Here is a 17,160-nt window from a genome sequence, read left to right as displayed (position 1 = left end):
GTGTGTGTGTGTGTGTGTGTGAATAGATTCACATGATAGGCTGCATGGTAAAAAAAAAAAAAGAAAAAGAAAAACCTCTCTGAGTATTTAATGTGTATTGCTGAATGATAATTTACACCAGTGATGTCTGTGTACTCGGCAATTCATGCAAACTTAATAATGAGAAGCTTGAGGAGAAAATAAGACTCTGGCTCACTTAGAATAATGATTAATTCCCAACTGTAATTAGCACCTCAGAAGGTCTCAACAGAGATGCTAGCTGGGTATGCAGTGGTGACGTAACTCAACTGACTATGTCTGAGCCATATTGATGATGTTGGGAGCAGGGTACAGACTGTCTCTTTCTTTAAAAACATATTGATTCATTTTGTGTACACATATTGGAAAGAAGCAAACTCATGGAGGTCAGAATATAACTTGTGACACTCGGTTCTCTCCTACCATGTGGATCCTGCTCGAGGCTCAGACTCAGGTTGTCAAGCTTGATGGCAGGCGTGTTTACACACTGAATCATCTCACCAGCCCTGCTGATGCTGTGTCATGGTTGCCCATGTGTATGGGTATTTTGCCAGCATGTGTGTCTGTCCACCGATACATTATGCCTGGGGAGGACGGTGGGTCCCCTGGAACTATATTGACTTGCAAGCTGCCATGTGGGTGCTGGGAACCAAACCTGGGTCTTCTTGAAGAGCACTTGGCAAGTGCTCTTAACTGTTTAGCCATCTCTCTAGGCCTCTCTCTATTCCTTTGTTTTATTTTTTTTAAGGATGACAGGCCCAGCAACTGGTCCATGGCTTCCATACTGACAGATCAAGAACCAATTGGGGAACAGGACCTTAACATCAGCACTGCCCCTACGCAAGGGTTCAAACACTCTCCAACTCTTTTTGAAGAGGTCTTTGAGTACTTACCTTCTGACTTTCTGACTGGAGTATCTGTGCTTTCCTGTTATTGGGGTGCACTGCTACTGGGACGAGAAGTGGTTGTCCTCCCCATAGCTTCAGAAACAGAGGAGAAATGTCAGAGGCCTATAACAAGGCCTAGGTTATCGGGTTGCCTCCAAGAAGGCCTGACTGTGTGTATGCCATAGCAAACACTGTCCCAGAGCCTTAAACCCATCTGCCATCTGGATGGTAGGCAAGCACCACCACTCCCAGTCTTCATTCTTTTAATTTCAAGTGTGTTGAATAACAGTGAAGATCTATATTGGCTGTATGGAGAATATAGAACTGGGCAAGAGCAAGACCAGGCTGAAGTCAGGCTTTTAGAAGGATGGGCTGAGACGCCCAACACCTGGGGCTGATGGATATAAAGAGCAGGCAGTGCTTCCCAACCGTAGGTACCCCAGACTTGGTTAGAGAAGACGGTGATCTGTGGTCAGTAACAACTAAGCTGTCAGGAACTCTTTAAGAACATGGTAGCCAGAGAGAATGCCACAACTAGAGAAATAGATGCTGCTGGTCGGGATCCTGAGCTAAGGAACAGAAAAAGAAAGGACTCTCAATTCTAGCTGCACATTAACCACACTGGGTGCTTTGGTTCATGGTTGGTTTTGAGACGGTATCTGTATGTAGGCTGGCTTGGTCTTGAACTCGCAGAGAGACACCTGCCTCTGCCTCCAGGTGCTAGGATTAAAGCTTTATGCTACCTTGACCTGATGAGATTTAAAAAATTCAACAACAAAAAACATGTGAGACTCTCATGACATAAATTCTGATTTAGACTTAATTGATTTGAATGGAGTCCTAATCACTTGGAAGTGTGTGTGTGTGTGTGTGTGTGTGTGTGTGTGTGTGTGTGTGTGCACGCGTGCACTGCCATATTTTTCTCAGGTTGACAAATGTGATGGCACAGACATTTAATTTTAGTGCCCGGGAAGTTGAAGTAGGAGAATTACAAGTTTGAGGCTAGCCTGGGCTAAGCAGTGAGTTTGAGATCAGCTGGGATATATGAATTGAGACTGTCAGAGGGAGGGGGCAAGAAGAACCAAGACCCAGAGACCTCAAACACACTTTTAAACCTGCTAAAACTAGAAATGAATATCTACTTTGAAGAGACAGGATCTCGGCATGTAACCCAGGATGACCTTAAACTCACTGTATGGCTCAGACTGTTCTTAGCCTCTTAGTGCTGGAATTACAGACTGCGTCAGCGCCAAATTCATTTCTATTTCTTTTTTTTTAAAGATTTATTTATTGTATATAAGTACACTGTCGCTGTCTTCAGACACACCAGAAGAGGGCATCAGATCCCACTGTAGATAGTTTTGAGCCACTATGTGGTTACTGGGAATTGAACTCAGGACCTCTGGAAGAGCAGTCAGTGCTCTTAACCACTGAGCCATCTCTCCAGACACATTTCTACTTTTTTATTCACTTATTTATTTGTTAAATTATTGCCTTAGACACAGGGTTTCACATCATTCTTCTGGTTGACCTAGAATCATTGTGTAGACCAGGCTGGCCTGAAACTCATATAGATCTCCCTACCTCTGCCTCCCAAGTGCAGGGATTGAACGTACAACACCACCCCCCACCATTTGTTATTGTTTTAGATGGGGTTCCCAACTGCTAGTCTGATGGTCTGCATTGACCAGTGGTAGATATCCAGTAGAAGGCAGATTCTCTCCATGGTTTATCCATATCAGTGAAGGATTCATGAGAACTGTCCTGACCAATAGGAGCTTCTGGTTTTACTGCTCTCTGAAAAAAAAAAAAATAACGGTGGAGTTGTTGACAGGAGGAAGGATTCAGTAAACATTCAGTGGGTGCCAGACTTAGTACAAATGTCCTCTTGGACATCATGCAGAGGACAAGGAAATTAGTTATTTTTTTTCTATATAGGAACTGTCCCCACAGGACCTCAGTCTTCTCAGTGCTGATACCTGAAGGTTGCATGGTGTTTAAATGATTCTTTTTAAACTGATACAAAATTTCTATTACTTTGTCAAGGACTCTGGTGAACTATATAGACAGCTAAATTTTTTTTTTATTGATCCGTTATGAGACAGATTCCACTCACTCCGGGACTTCAGACCAACATTGCCATAAGCTGACATCAATTCAAATATGATTTTATTATGGTTTCCAAGCGTGACTTCCGAGGCTCTAGAAGCAAATGTACTGTTTCCCCCACTCCCTATGGGTTTAAGCAAGAGAGGCTGTCTCAGGTGGGACCGCTTAATTGGTAACCTAATATCTGTTTACAAAAATTGGATGTGCAAGACACTTTGCTTGCCCAAGTCACCCCACAGAGAGGTTTGACCTTAACTGGCTTCCAAATCTCGGTTTTTGCAGACAAAAGGTTAATTAGCACGCACCATGAAATGAAGTGGTGTGAGAGGATGAATGCTGCCTCTCTGAGACCTTAGGCAAGTGTGATTGATGTGTTAACTGTCAACCTGACAGCATCGGGAACCACTTGGGAACTTCACCTCCAGGTGCACAGCTAAGGGGATATTTGGACTCTGGGCGTGCCTCCAGTGACTATGTTAATCAGGTTCATAGAGCTAGGATGACACTAAAAGTAGGGGGGCACCATTCCCTGACTTGGGTTCCAGACTATGTTGAAAAGGAGAAAGCCACCAAGTCCATGCGTCCCTATCTGCTTCCTGGTGCAGATGCAGTAAGACCGAGATCCGGTGACTTCCCCACAATGACTGACATAGTAGGACTGTGACCTGGAATAAACCCCTTCCTTCCTAAATCACTTTCCCACAGCAACAGGAAAAAAAACTAAGACAGCAAGTTATGAAACGTGGTTTGTTCTTGACCCGCCTTGTCTGGGTCACTGAGGAAAGGGGTAGAATCCTGCTGGTAAGGCATCCAGCAGTTTCCAAGAAAGAGAAGGTAGGTAACTTACCAGTGCCGCTCTTTCTCTCTACCCTTACTCCTGCTGTCTCTTTCCACACCCTGAGAACATTTCTAGAGATGATCCCATGGCCAAACAGCTTGAAGAAGCATCACTATGTCTCAGTGGCTCCCTAACCTCACCAAGAAAGTGTAAAGTGGGGGCTGGGGATTTAGCTCAGTGGTAGAGCGCTTACCTAGGAAGCGCAAGGCCCTGGGTTCGGTCCCCAGCTCCGAAAAAAAAGAACAAAAAAAAAAAAAAAGTGTAAAGTGAAAATTCACACTAATTTGATTCCAGGTTTTGTTTGTCCCACATCAACTGTTCTCCTTCGTGTGATTATGAAGTGTGACAGCCCTTCTCACACCTTACTTCCTCTGCCTAAAACTTCCTTAGGGCAAAGGAATCTATGCCCGTGCCACTAAAAATCATACGTTGGCCCCTTATGCCTCGGTGTGATAGGGTTAGTGGTGGAGACGCCAATTCATGCCGGATTTGAATATATTGAAGGCAGATTTATTGTGAAACTGCTCTGGCAGCACTGAGTTCACTAGCCCCAAGGACTGAGGGCCGGGAGTCGTGATGGAGCTGGTGGGTTGTGGGGAGGGAAGAAAGGACTTCCGAGCAGAGAGAGAAGATAGGAGGAAGAGGAGGCAGAGGGTGGAGGGTGGGGGGCGGGGGGGGGAGAGGGAGAGGATGTCTGATTTACACAGGGAAGAGCCTGAAGGGGAAGGGCAGCCCAACCCCTGAGCTGGAGAGCTCAGGGTTGGGGGCAGGGGATGCCAGGTAGGGACTGAGGGATGCCGGGAGATCCTGGAGGCCAGGCCGGCTTCGTTGTGTACAATATGCATCTCAGTCCCTTGTCCCAGAACGAAAACCACTTCATGAGAACAGAGCCTTCTGCATGGCTTTAGTGCCCTTATGAAAGGGCTCCAGAAAACTCTGCTGCTGCTGTTTGAACCATAGGACTACACGCTGAGCTAATGACAATCTGAACTAGGAAGTTTGCTCAGCCACTGGGATGACTACCCTCCCCCCCACCCCCATTGCATCCAGCGGCCTGTAGGTATGTCCCCTTATTTTCAATTGTCAATGGCTGAGCAGAGCAGAGAATTAAAGTGCTGGCAGAATGTTTGGTATTGTCCTCTTACCATTACCAGCTTTCTATATGCAAATGTTTGTCCTTACTCAACCTGCCCAAAGGAAGCTTCTCCGAGATTTTCAAGTTAAAAAGCAAACTGTTGGCATTTAGTCCAGGTTCCACCCCACAGTTACCTGGCAACAGCCTTGTTTGCCTGACACACAATAAAAGGGACTGCTTGCCCCCTTCGCCCCCTTCTCTCTGTTGCTCTCTTGCTCTTTCTCCTCCTCTCTCCCCATTCCCCCTCCCCCCTCTCCACCCCTCTCCACGTGCTCACAGCTGGTCTCTCTCTCTCTCTCTCTCTCTCTCCCCACCCTGCCCGTCTTTCAACTCCCCTCCCCATGCCCTGAATAAACTCTATTCTATACGATACCATATATAGTATAGTATATATGGTTCTCAGGGGGAAAGGATGCCTCATCATGGGCCTACAGAGGCGCCCCCCACATCATACTGTGCGTCCACCAAACATATCCCTGGCTTCTCTTTCTGGAATGTGGCTTTGTGGAGAGTGAAGAGCTGGCAGCCTGGGGTGGGGTGGGGGAACTGAGATGAAGGGACAGGACAGAAGGAGAGAAACAGGGAGAGACACAGGAATTGGAGTTAAGGTGATAGCCTAGATTCTGCTTCAGCAAAGGCTGACAGCCTTAGTATTTAAATGTCTCCAAGTTTTTATTATTAAACCTCAAGCAGGATCGCAGAAAGTCCCCACAATACTCAGCAGTCACTTCCAGGTTCCAGAACTCAAAGAACTAAATGTTTACTAAGTTTAAACCACTCAGTTCATACTAGTTTCTTATAGTCTCTGGAAAAACACTAGGGTTAAAAACTTCTTGGTAACTGTTCATCATACATAGTTGGAAGCCACTAGATAAAAATAAATAAATAAAAAACAAAAAGTAGAGGAGACTAGGTAGATATAACAAGAAAATTAAGATAAATATAGTGTTAGGACTTGTAGGGCTAGCTATTCGTTGGGTGGACAGGGAGGCAGAAGATTTATAATTGCATTTTAGAGTGTCCTAAAGTATTTTTGTATATGTATTAATTTTACTATACTATTTTTAACTCATTAATAAGTAGTGTATCAGGGGTTGGGGATTTAGCTCAGTGGTAGAGCACTTGCCTAGCATGTGCAAGGCCCTGGGTTCGGTCCCCAGCTCTGAAAAAAAAAGAAGAAAAAAAAAAAAAGAAATAAGTAGTGTATCTCAGAGATACCTGAGGTCTCTAGGAAGAAAGCAAAGTACTATTGTGAGCATGGCTGGCAGCTGTATCAATTAACCCCAAGATGTCTAAGAGCCCAAACACTATAGACATTCATTTTTCACTGTCAGAGCGACAGCCACACAGCTCTAGGTGAGTCGGAGCTGGAGGAATGAGGGGAGGGAAGAGCCCCTGTTCTACACAGTCACTTACGAACCAAGGTGGGTTGGTTTTCCATCTTTAGCTTGTGGTTCTGAAGGTCACCATCCAGAAGGCAGGAAAAGAAAGAACTCGGGGGAACCATCCAGAAGAGCGTTATTAGGAGACTCACATCAGGCTGTGCACTTCTGCCCACAGCCGTAAAACTCAATCTCTCGACCCCACTCAACTACAAGGAAGCCTGGGCCATACGGTCCCCATGCATTCTCTATGAAAGGGAGTGCTGGATGGTCAGCAGCTATGGGTTACCATGGATCCTTCTTGAAAGACTCCAGAGACAAGAAGAGAAGATGGGTTGGGTGCCTCTCTTGACTGCCTTTTACTTCTGTAGAAATGCAACAGCCCTAAGTTCACCAACCGACAACACTGTGCCTTGAGTGGCCAGTACCTGAGCTTGTTTCTGAAGTCATGGGATTGAGAGGTAGACATAGACCCAGTTTGTCTCCGTTTAAGGACCAGGCCTGATTTAGAAAAGAAGGTCATAAGACACCAGCTCCAGGAACAGACCATAAAAAAACCCAGGACAAGATCATAAAACCCCCTCCCAAAGACCAGCCTGGGGATAACCACAAGAATGGGGAAATATCTTATCTCAGAATGGGCCATCTGTGTCTAGAAGCCCTATCTCATCCTATGGCTAAACATTCATGACATAAGAATGCAGACCACGGGGTTGGGGATTTAGCTCAGTGGTAGAGAGCTTGCCTAGCAAGTGCAAAGCCCTGGGTTCGATCCTCAGCTGGGGGGGTGGTGGTGCAGACCAAGACCTCCTCCTGTGACCCCCTCACACCCAGCAATGCAATTTTAGATAACCTAGTCCTTTTAGAGATTTTCCCCAGTTGCCTATTATTTTTATTTGATGTATATGAGTACACTGTAGCTAGCTGTCTTCAGATATACCCCACTACAGATGGTTATGAGCCAACATGTGGTTGCTGGGAATTGAACTCACAACCTTTGCAAGAGCAATCAGTGCTCTTAACTGCTGAGCCATCTCTCCAGCACACACACACACACACACACACACACACACACACACACACACACCTGCCCCAGTTCTCTATAAGAAGGTCTGTGTGCCTTTATCTGGGGTCACCATTTCAAAGAATAGTGCCCTCTTTCAAAGACCAGCCCTCTTGTGCTGGTTGTTTCTGCAGAATAAAAGTTCTTTGCCTTTGCCCATACTCTCTGAGTCTGAGGTCTCCCTTCAGTGATTTTTCAGACCCTTACAGGGATATAGGCAAGATATCTCAAGAGTACAAAGAGATGAACGCCTCACAAACAAAGTCGAAGGTGGAGCGGACCTGGCAGGTAAGAGGCCTCCCCACAGGCAAATAGCTCAATATATTGTAGTATATTTATAAAGTTGAGATAGTACACAGCAACAAAGCAGGAAAATGAAAATATATTGGTACAAGTAACACATAGGCTGCATACATATTAAGTTGATTAAAAATTAAATTTAAAAAACCATCTATACCTGTACGCCATTTAATTTCACAGGAATAGACAAAACCAATCAGTGGTGACCAGGCATGGTAGCACACACCCGGGACCCCAGCACCTGGGAGGTGGAGGTCATCTTTAGCTACAGAGCAAGTTTGAATTGAATGTGTGGTATGTAAGACCCTGCATTTTTAATGGCCCAGTGGACAATCTATAAAACCATATGTCCACTTTAACTGAGTTTATCAAGAATATATCAAGCTGGACTGGAGAGATGGCTCAGCGGTTAAGAGCACTGACTGTTCTTCCAGAGGTCCTGAGTTCAATTCCCAGCAACCACATGGTGGCTCACAACCATCTGTAATGGGGTCTGATGCCCTCTTCTGGTGTGTCTGAAGACAGCAACAGTGTACTCATACATAAAATAAATCTTTTTTTTTTTTTTTTCCGAGCTGGGGACCGAACCCAGGGCCTTGTGCTTGCTAGGCAAGCACTCTACCACTGAGCTAAATCCCCAACCCCAAAATAAATCTTTTTTAAAAGAATTTTTAAAAAAAGAATATATCATGCTGAAGGAAAAGAATAAACAGCAGGTACAAGACAGACAGATAGCAAGGACTCATCAAATTGGGTAGTCGAAGCATTTAGCAGGGGCTGGAGAGATGGCTCAGTGGTTAAGAGCACTGGCTGCTCTATCACAAGTCCCAGGGTTTGAATCCCAGCACCAGCACGGTGACTCACAACCATCTGTAACTCAACCATCAGTTCCAAGAGATCTGAGGCCCTCTCCTAGCTTCCAAGGGTACTACATGCTTGTAGGGCACACATACACATAAAATAGAACAATTAGCAAACATCAACGAAAGCCCCACTGAGGCAGTCAGCTGGAGTTCCTACTGTAGAGAGTCCCCAGCAAAGCAGAGTGTCCCTTTGGGTAAAGGTTTGAAGTTAAAGGATAATAAGAAATAGAAATGACATCGAGTCCGGTGCTCACAGGGTCCTGCAGAAGAGCAGGCCGATCCTGATTGATGTTCGTCTCCACAGAGAGTTTCGCACGAATGGCGGAACACCTGGGTTCTCTCAGCACAGGTATTTTTGTATTGTGGGATACACAATAGTAATTTCTGTTGGAAATGGTCTGTGCTCTAGTTATCTTCAATAATGTTATTGGAGGTTTTGATGATTTGATTGTTTTTGAGACAGGGTCTCACTATGTAGCCCTGACTCACTGTAGGCCTGGAACTCACTTGGTAGAACAGGCTGGTTTCAAACTCACAGGGATCTGCCCACTTCTGCCTCTTGAGTTCTGAGATTATAGGTGGGTACCACCACAGCTGGCCAAACATAGTTTTACTCTTATGATATTGTTTTCTACTTTCCATGTCAGCATTAAGGGAGCCACCCATCCCCACACAAGGGGCCTAGGAGAACGTAACGGAAAATATTTTAAAAAATGAATGTACCATCCACGTTAGCACAGCCTTCTCTGGCCCCAGCAGTGGCCTCACCGTCTCCATGGCTAGCCCCAACAGCAACCATCCATCTCGATAAGTTCCCGGGGTGGGTTGTGTGCCACACTGGCCCTATACAAAGACTGCCCATCTCCTGGTTAGCTGTCACAAATCCCTGTAACCTGGCAAAATCAAAACTCAAAATCAAAACAGAGGCTTGCAATTTATCAATCAGCTTTATATCAGTAAATTCCCACTCCCCAAAAGTCCACACAATGAACTCAGAGCCAATTGATATTGGTATAAACTGCCCACCTAGGTAAGACAAATTGTCCTGTAATTATCCATCCCTTATAAGATATTCTATTTAAAGCCACACGGATCAGGGTCATCCTTCTCTTCCTCCATCTTCTTCCTTCCTTCTCCCCTCTCCATACTCTCTGTCTCTAAAATCCTCAGCCCACCTTTCTTTTTCACTGCCCAACCACAGGCCTTGCCTTATCTTGTGCCTGCCCTCACCTGCCGATAGACATCAACTCATAGGAGAACACTTTGAGACGAACTGATAGCCAGGGCTCCATGATCTGTCCCAGCTAAAACAAACACAAACAAGAGAACTATAATCCACTATCCAATAAAAAAAGAAAGGAAAAGGAAAGAAATCTAAATCCTTATCAATGGTAGCAGCCATTCGACTAATGCTTCACTCCCAGTGGGGGTGGGGGACAGACTGAGAAGCAAAATGAATCCGTGTGCTGACGGCACAAGTGTGTGCAAGGTGCATGGAATCATTCCTTAACCGACTCAGGGTCGTGTTTTATAAAAAAGAAAGAAAGAACCAGGATATGTTTGGCAGAAGCGGTATGGTGAGGTGGAAGGAGGTGTCTCTGTGGGCCCATGCTGAGGTATCCCTTCCCGCTGAGTGACCAGCCATACGACAAAGTATGGAATAGAGGTTATTTAGGACATGGGGAGGGGAGTTGAGGAGGGAGATAGAGAAAGGCAGAGAGGGAGAGGAAGAGAGAGGAAAAGAGAGAGAGAGAGGGAAGGAGGGAGAGTGAGAGAGGGAGGGAGGGAGGGAGGAGCCCTCGGCTAGGAACACTTGGAGAAAGGGGGCAGGGGAATGGGGAGAGAAGGGACAGAGAGCGTAAGAGGGTAAGAGAGAGAGGGGAGGGGGCAAGCAGCCCAGGGACAAGTGCCCGGGAGTCACGCACAATTGGCTGTTGCCAGGTAACAGTGGGGCGGAGCCTAGAAGGAATGAACGCTAACACTCCTGATTGCGGCTTTTGCTGCCTGTATATTGTCCCTCTCTGTATACATTTTAAAATGTTGACAGTTGTACTGTCACGGAATGTTTGGAGAATGAGGGGACCACCTTTGCCGCAAGCCTCGGGGAGCTGAAAACAGAAGGTGTGGGGGTTGCAAAGCACTTCCCATCCTCACGGACCACACCCTGCCTAGCCTCTCGGGGTGCAGGGCCTTGGTGTGCTCTCAGGACACCTGACTGGAAAGCTGGTGGAGTTGAGGTCCTGGAAGCTCAGGATTCTGTCAAACACCCCTCTGATCATTCTTGGCTCCTTTGGTGACATAGGAAAGGAACAATGTAGACTCAGAACTCCTGGGATTTAGAGCTAAGATCCAGTTTCATGGTTGTGATACAGGGTTGGAGTTTTAATTGCAGCGGCCAGTAGTGGAGATCTGGGATGCAGTTAACTGTGAGCACAACTAAGTCCGGACCGGAAGAGACAACTAAGTCCGGACCGGAAGAGACAAGCAGGCGGCCTTCCCCTCCCTTTGGCTACAGCATCCTAAGACTACACTGAAATTTGTGGTGACCCTGGGGGTCCTCAATGAAGGGTGGGGCCCAGAGCACCCCTGAAGCATTTCATTTATTGAGGAGCCTCGATTTAAATGAAGCAACAGGTGAAGTCTTTCTGACGCCACCACTTTTATTCAAAGTCTAAATAAATTCTTCTATAATGTAGCACCGTGAAATCACTGAACTAGACAGCTCCTTAGGTAGGAAAAAAGGTTTATTGGGGTTCAAAGTTGCCAAGGTCATGGGGTGGGGGCAGACAGATGAACAAATGATGGGAACGCAAGCAGGGTTTATATGACAACGGGTGGAGTCCTTGAGCTGATGCAGGCTGAGAGTCAGACACCCTTGCTCAATGTAGTAGACCTTTGGGGTGGTTTAAGGGGCCTGCCTGGTAAACAGAAACCGACCGTTAGGCCCCTGTTTACTCAGTAACAGTCATCCCGTTAACCCAGCCAAAGTCCTTCTGTTTAGGACGTTGTCACCAGCACTGCCATTTGGGTGCTTCCAGCCACTGTCCAACTGCAGCTGCATGAACAACCCGGACTGAACTACCTTACTGAGCCCCAGCCACCAGCCACACCGCCATGAGCTCTCAGCACACTAACAACAGATGTTTCCAAGAGCGGATCATCCATCCCGAAGACGTTTTTTGGTGCCTAACTCGTTTTCCCTTCAAAACTCCTAAAAGAAATTTCATTTGATAGCTAAACCACACACTAACTAGCACCTAGCAACACTATAAAACAACCATGCTTCCCACCTTAGCAGAAAATATATATGATCTGTTTCCCACCCATATTAAATCTTCCATTTCATCCGCACTTTGAAAGTTTCCAACTCAGCAGTATTTCCTTGGTGGCTAATAAATTGCTTCCAGTGAGCTATGAAGCTCATGCTAAGCCGAGTTCTCTACCTGTGGGTAGAGACCCCCAGGGGGGCATCGAGTGACCCTTTCATAGGGGTCAGTATGTCAGATATCCTGCACATCAGATCTTTACATCACAACTCATGGCAGTAGCAGAATTACACTTATGAAGCAGCAACAGAAATAATTTGAGAGTTGGGGGTCAGCGCAGCACGAGGAACTGTATACTTCAGGAAGGCTGAGAACCAGCTATGCTAGAGGTTCCTACTACAGCACGGAGCTGTGAGAAAGCTCTTTGGAATTCGCTGTAGAATAGTATCCAGGGCTGTTTACCATCTCCCCATAATGTTCCAAGAATAAAGCAGCAGATCTTAAAGTTAATTTCCTCTACATCTTAAGCTTTTGTAGTCAAGATAACCATGCTTGGCTTCCGTTTCTTTCAGCAGAAAACCAAGTACCAATTTGCAGCTGGGCTTAGATAATTAGGTGTTGTCTTATTGCTTGCGTATTTCATTCCATTCAGCTAGCTAACTTCTGTTTGCCGAATGTACGTGTCTCCTGATGCTGGCTTTATTTATTATTTATATTTCCTATTTGGTACATGTTTTATTACAAGCTTTCTCAAATCCCCGTGGAGGAAGACATAATAATTATAAGGCAAGAAGCAGACGAATATATAAGTAAATCAGTCTTTTGAGACCTCGCCAAATTATAGGCTTCCTATACGCCTGATTTAATGATTCCTTCATTTGCTTCCAGACGTGGATTAAGCATCTATTATGTCTAGGCAAATTATCACAGCCGCAGCTGAAAGAAAGCTTGAACCGGTTGTCCTTGCCCTTAGCAAAACAGAATGCCTGAGGGATGTCCAAAAGCTTGAGGTCCAGTGGCAGCAGCTGGTGATTTCAAATGGTGCCATCTCTGAGGTTCCATAGTTGTCATGAAGCCAGACCTCTCGATCTTTTCAAAAATAAGCTAGGGAGATGGTAGGCACGAGGTGATTCCCAGCCGGGAACGTCTACAAGTTTGAATTTGTTTAGTTCAAATTTTTTAAGCATTTGAATAGTTCAGTTCCTCTAGTTCTGGAAAAAGTGTCGGTAAAGTCGGTACCTCGGAAAGCCTTGCTGTTTCTACACTGACGATTCATTTATCCTCTACCGGCAGCAGTTCTCAACCTGTGGGTCGCGACCCCCTTTAGAGGTCAATGACCCTTTCACAGGGGTCTCCTAAAACCATTTTTAAAAATCAGATATTTATACAACGATTCATAACAGTAGCAAAATTACATTTATGAAGTAGTAACCAAAATAATTTTATGGTTGGGGGGGGGGGGTCATCACAACATGAGGAACTGTATTGAAGAGTCTCAGCTTTAAGAAGGTTGGGAACCACTGATCTACCAAGGCTGACTCTTGCACCACTCTGGCTTTGACTTGGCCACTAGCTTCACTTTCACACACATTTTTGCTTCTTATTTAAGTCACCTGCAGCCTTCATTTACACATCTGTCTTTGGGGCGTGCTAGACCCTCCAACCATGGAAACCCCCAGCTTATCTTCCTGAAGATTATATGATAAATACAAACTTCCCTGTAACTTTTGTCCTCCTATTCTGGGTACATCATTCTAGACGTTGTGCTGACCTTTGCTAGTCTTTGCCAGCAGGGGGCGCTCTACGCTTGTTGCCGGGAATGCCTTTTACTTCCTGGGATTCCCCCCTCCCCGCACCCCCCCCCCCCCGAGGGATCGTTCTTCACTAGTAACATCTCTGGCAAATGGGATTAATACTCCCCATTCCTTGGAATCTAGATAACAAAGATGTTTGATTTGCTAATGTAAAATAAAACCATGCCCAAGCAACGCTAGCCCACAACTTCAGCACCACCCTGAAGACAGATCTCTGAGCTTCTCCTCAAGTTCTCCACACACACCATCTACCTTCCTTCCCCAACATTTCCTTAGCAAAATATCCACGTGTAAGAACTATCTGCACCTATCTGCACCAATAGCTGGTTGGTTGTTGTCATTTAGTTTCTGTGCATGAGTGTTTTGCCAGCATACATGACTGTATCGCCCATGTGCCTGGTACCTTCAGGGACCAGAAGAGGTCACAGGACCAGTTCTGACTGGAGTCAGATGGTTGTGAGCAGCCATATGGGTGCTGGAGATCAAACCCGGTTCCTCTGGAAAAGCAAGCAATGTTCTTTTAAAAAAATTTTTTTTTAATTTATTACATATGTAAGCACACTGTAGCTGTCTTCAGACACACCAGAAGAGGGCATCAGATCTCATTACAGATGGTTGTGAGCCACCATGTGGTTGCTGGGATTTGAACTTGGGACCTCTAGAAGAGCAATCAGTGCTCTTAAGCACTGAGCCATCTCTCCAGCCCACAACCAATGGGTACCCATTGAAGAAGTTAGAGAAAGGATTGAAGGAGCTGAAGGGGTTTGCAACCCCATAAGAACAACAATACCAACCAACCAGAGCTCCCAGGGACTAAAGCACCATCCAAAGAGTACACATGGACAGACCCCTGGCTCCAGCTGCATATGTAGCAGAGGATGGCCTTGCTGGGCCCCAATGGGAGGAGAAGTCCTGCCAAAGCTGGACCCCCCAGTGTAGGGGAATGTCAGGGAGGGAGGTGGGAAGGGGTGGGTGGATGGGTAGGGGACACCCTCATAGAAGAAGGGAAGGATGAGATAGGGGATTTATGGATGGGAAACTGGGAAAGGGGATAACATTTGAAATGTAAATTTAAAAAATCCAGTTTTAAAAAAAAAGAGAGAGAGAGGCTTAGAACGGCAGCACAAACCACGTTGTGGCGGAGAAAACAAGGTTTACTGGCATCTCACTACTCCGATGGCCTTGGCTTTAGTTCCACCATCGAATATTGCCCAGGCCGGTGCAGGTTTTTGAGGAATCCACAAGCTTTTCCAGAAACCCTAGAAGACATCCTTTTGGGACACAGCTACAACCAAAATGCAGGAGCAGCCACCAACACATAGGGACACCCAGCAAATGAGTTTGGAGCTGAGAGTGGTTGTCTCAGTGAAAGTCGGCATGAGAAATGGAGTCTGGTGAAACGGGAACACTATCCACTCTACTCTCCTACCCGACACGCGTATCTTATCTCCCAGAACTCCCTGCTTTGCCTGACCCTTTGCTTTGTGGTATTTCTGTTTTCAACCAAGGGAAACACTTTCCCTGGATGATCTCTTCTACTGTCAAAGGCTTAGAAGCCCTCCATGTGAGGGTGCCCCGCAGAAGAGGTGATGTGAACTGGAGAGATGGCTCAACAGTTAAGAACACTGGCTGCCCTTCCAGAGGACACAGATTCAATCCCGGACACCCACACAGTGGCTCACAGTTCCAGGACTTCTGTGTCCTCTTCTAGACTTTGAGGACACCATGCATACACGTGTTATGTAGACGTACATGCTGTCAAAATACCCATACACATAATATTGGAAAATAAATTTTAAAAAGTGATATTTGGAATTTGTTTCATAATAGTCTAATGGAGAGGTCCAGTTGCCTCTGCCTCCCAAGTGTTGGGGTCACGGTGTGGGCCACACCAGTCTCTATATGAATTGTCTTAAACTCAATCTATGCAAATTAAGATAAAGAATCGAGATGTATGGTACCGGATTGATGTAAAACTCTGGGGGCCCAAGTCCCTTCTACTTCGGCAGTACCAGGAAGCAGATGGCTCATATTGTTGGTATCAGGAACTGCTTCTGTCTCCAGCAGTGACCTTACCTGGTCAACGCTGCATCTGTTGCCATGGTAACAGCCACATATTCCCAGCATACCTTTGGTTCAGTTCCTACCTTCACCCTGGAGCATTACATGGCATATGTCAAATAAAAGGCAGAACTTTCCTGTCCCCTCTCTCTTCTCTCTTCTCTCTTTTCTTCCTCTCTTACCCCCTCCATCCCTCTGTCTCCGCCATCCCAATAAACCTCCTCCCTGTGAGAGCGTGTTGGCCCGGTTTGTCCCAACGTGAGCCTCGATTTCGAGTGTTTTGCCTACATATATGTACCATGTGCATGTCTGAACCCCAAGGAAGTCAGAAGAGAGCGTTGAATCCCCTGGAACTGGAGCTGTAGATGGTTGTGAGCCACCATGTGGGTGCTGATAACTGAACCCGAGTCCCCTGCAAAAGCAAGAAGACAATAGTTGACATTTTGACCAGAATGAAAGAAGAAAGGGAGAAAAAATACTACTGCCGTTAAGGATGCCATCTAGATGTTATGAACATGAATTCAACTCAGAAATTAATCCCATAACCACATAATTTAGTTGCAAACAAAGCCAGGTTCTTTCCCCACAGCAATGCAGCAAGCTAAGTTTTTTTGTTTTTTGTTTTTTTTTTTTTAAAGATGGAGTGTTGTGTTTTATAAAACAGAAAAAGAAGCCAGGGGTATGTTTGGTGGAGGCGCGGTATGGTGTGGAGGAATGGGGTGCCTATGCCCGCCCATGCTGAGGCCTCTCTTCTTCCTGAGGTATCAGCCATACATCAGATATAGTATGGAATAGATAGAGTGTGTTTAAGGCACGGGGTGGGGAGTTGAGAGCGTAATAGAGACAGAGAAAGGTGGGGGAGGAGCCGTAGAGAGGGAGAAGGGGAGGGGAGGCAAGCCATGAGCAGGGTTAGGGACTGGAGAGAGAAGGGACAGAAAGGGTAAAGGGTAAGAGAGTTGGAGAAGACAAAGCGAGAGGAGAGAGAGAGGAGAGAGAGAGAGAGAGAGAGAGAGGAGAGAGAGAGAGGAGAGAGAGAGAGAGAGAGAGAGAGAGAGAGAGAGAGAGAGAGAGAGAGAGAGAGAGCACGGAGGGGACAAGCAGCCCCTTTTACAGTCAGGCACACCTGGCTGTTGCTAGGTAACTGTGGGGTGGAGCCTCGAGGAAATGCCAACATGAAGTACCACTATGCTGCCCACGCTGGTCTCAGACTTATGGGGCTCAAGGGATCCTCTAAACTCAGCCAGGAGTCCAAGTGCAACTAGAGGCAAATACCACTGTACCTGTTTTTTGAAGTTGTTTCTATACTAAGAAGAAAGGGATGGACCGTGACAACTGATAGTCCCTGGCTTGTTTTTGTGATTCTCTTCGCCCAAATATCCATTTCTTCCCACACTTTTTTTACTCTTTGTAAACTCTCATCCAGT

The 17,160-nt window shown here is 46.0% G+C and overlaps 1 long non-coding RNA gene across 2 annotated transcripts; it reads right to left on the bottom strand.

Annotated features, from left to right (window-relative positions):
• Positions 1-2,354: 2,354 nt before the first annotated feature.
• LOC148004693 (uncharacterized) lies at positions 2,355-15,829 on the bottom strand. Of its 2 annotated transcripts, XR_015625338.1 has the most exons (4): positions 15,637-15,829; positions 9,826-9,899; positions 9,319-9,488; positions 2,355-2,702 (listed from the first exon to the last, which is right to left on the bottom strand). It is a non-coding gene; the product is annotated as an uncharacterized LOC148004693 (long non-coding RNA). The 2 variants fall into 2 exon arrangements; XR_015625336.1 differs by lacking the exon at positions 15,637-15,829 and having other exon boundaries at positions 9,826-10,503.
• Between the last annotated feature and the right edge of the window lie 1,331 nt (positions 15,830-17,160).

This window comes from Rattus norvegicus, chromosome 7 (genome assembly GCF_021556685.1).
Source record: "Rattus norvegicus strain SHRSP/BbbUtx chromosome 7, alternate assembly SHRSP_T2T, whole genome shotgun sequence".
Lineage (NCBI taxonomy): Eukaryota > Metazoa > Chordata > Mammalia > Rodentia > Muridae > Rattus > Rattus norvegicus.
Note: the sequence above shows the minus strand (reverse complement) of the source record. Positions and strands in the feature narration are given on the sequence as shown.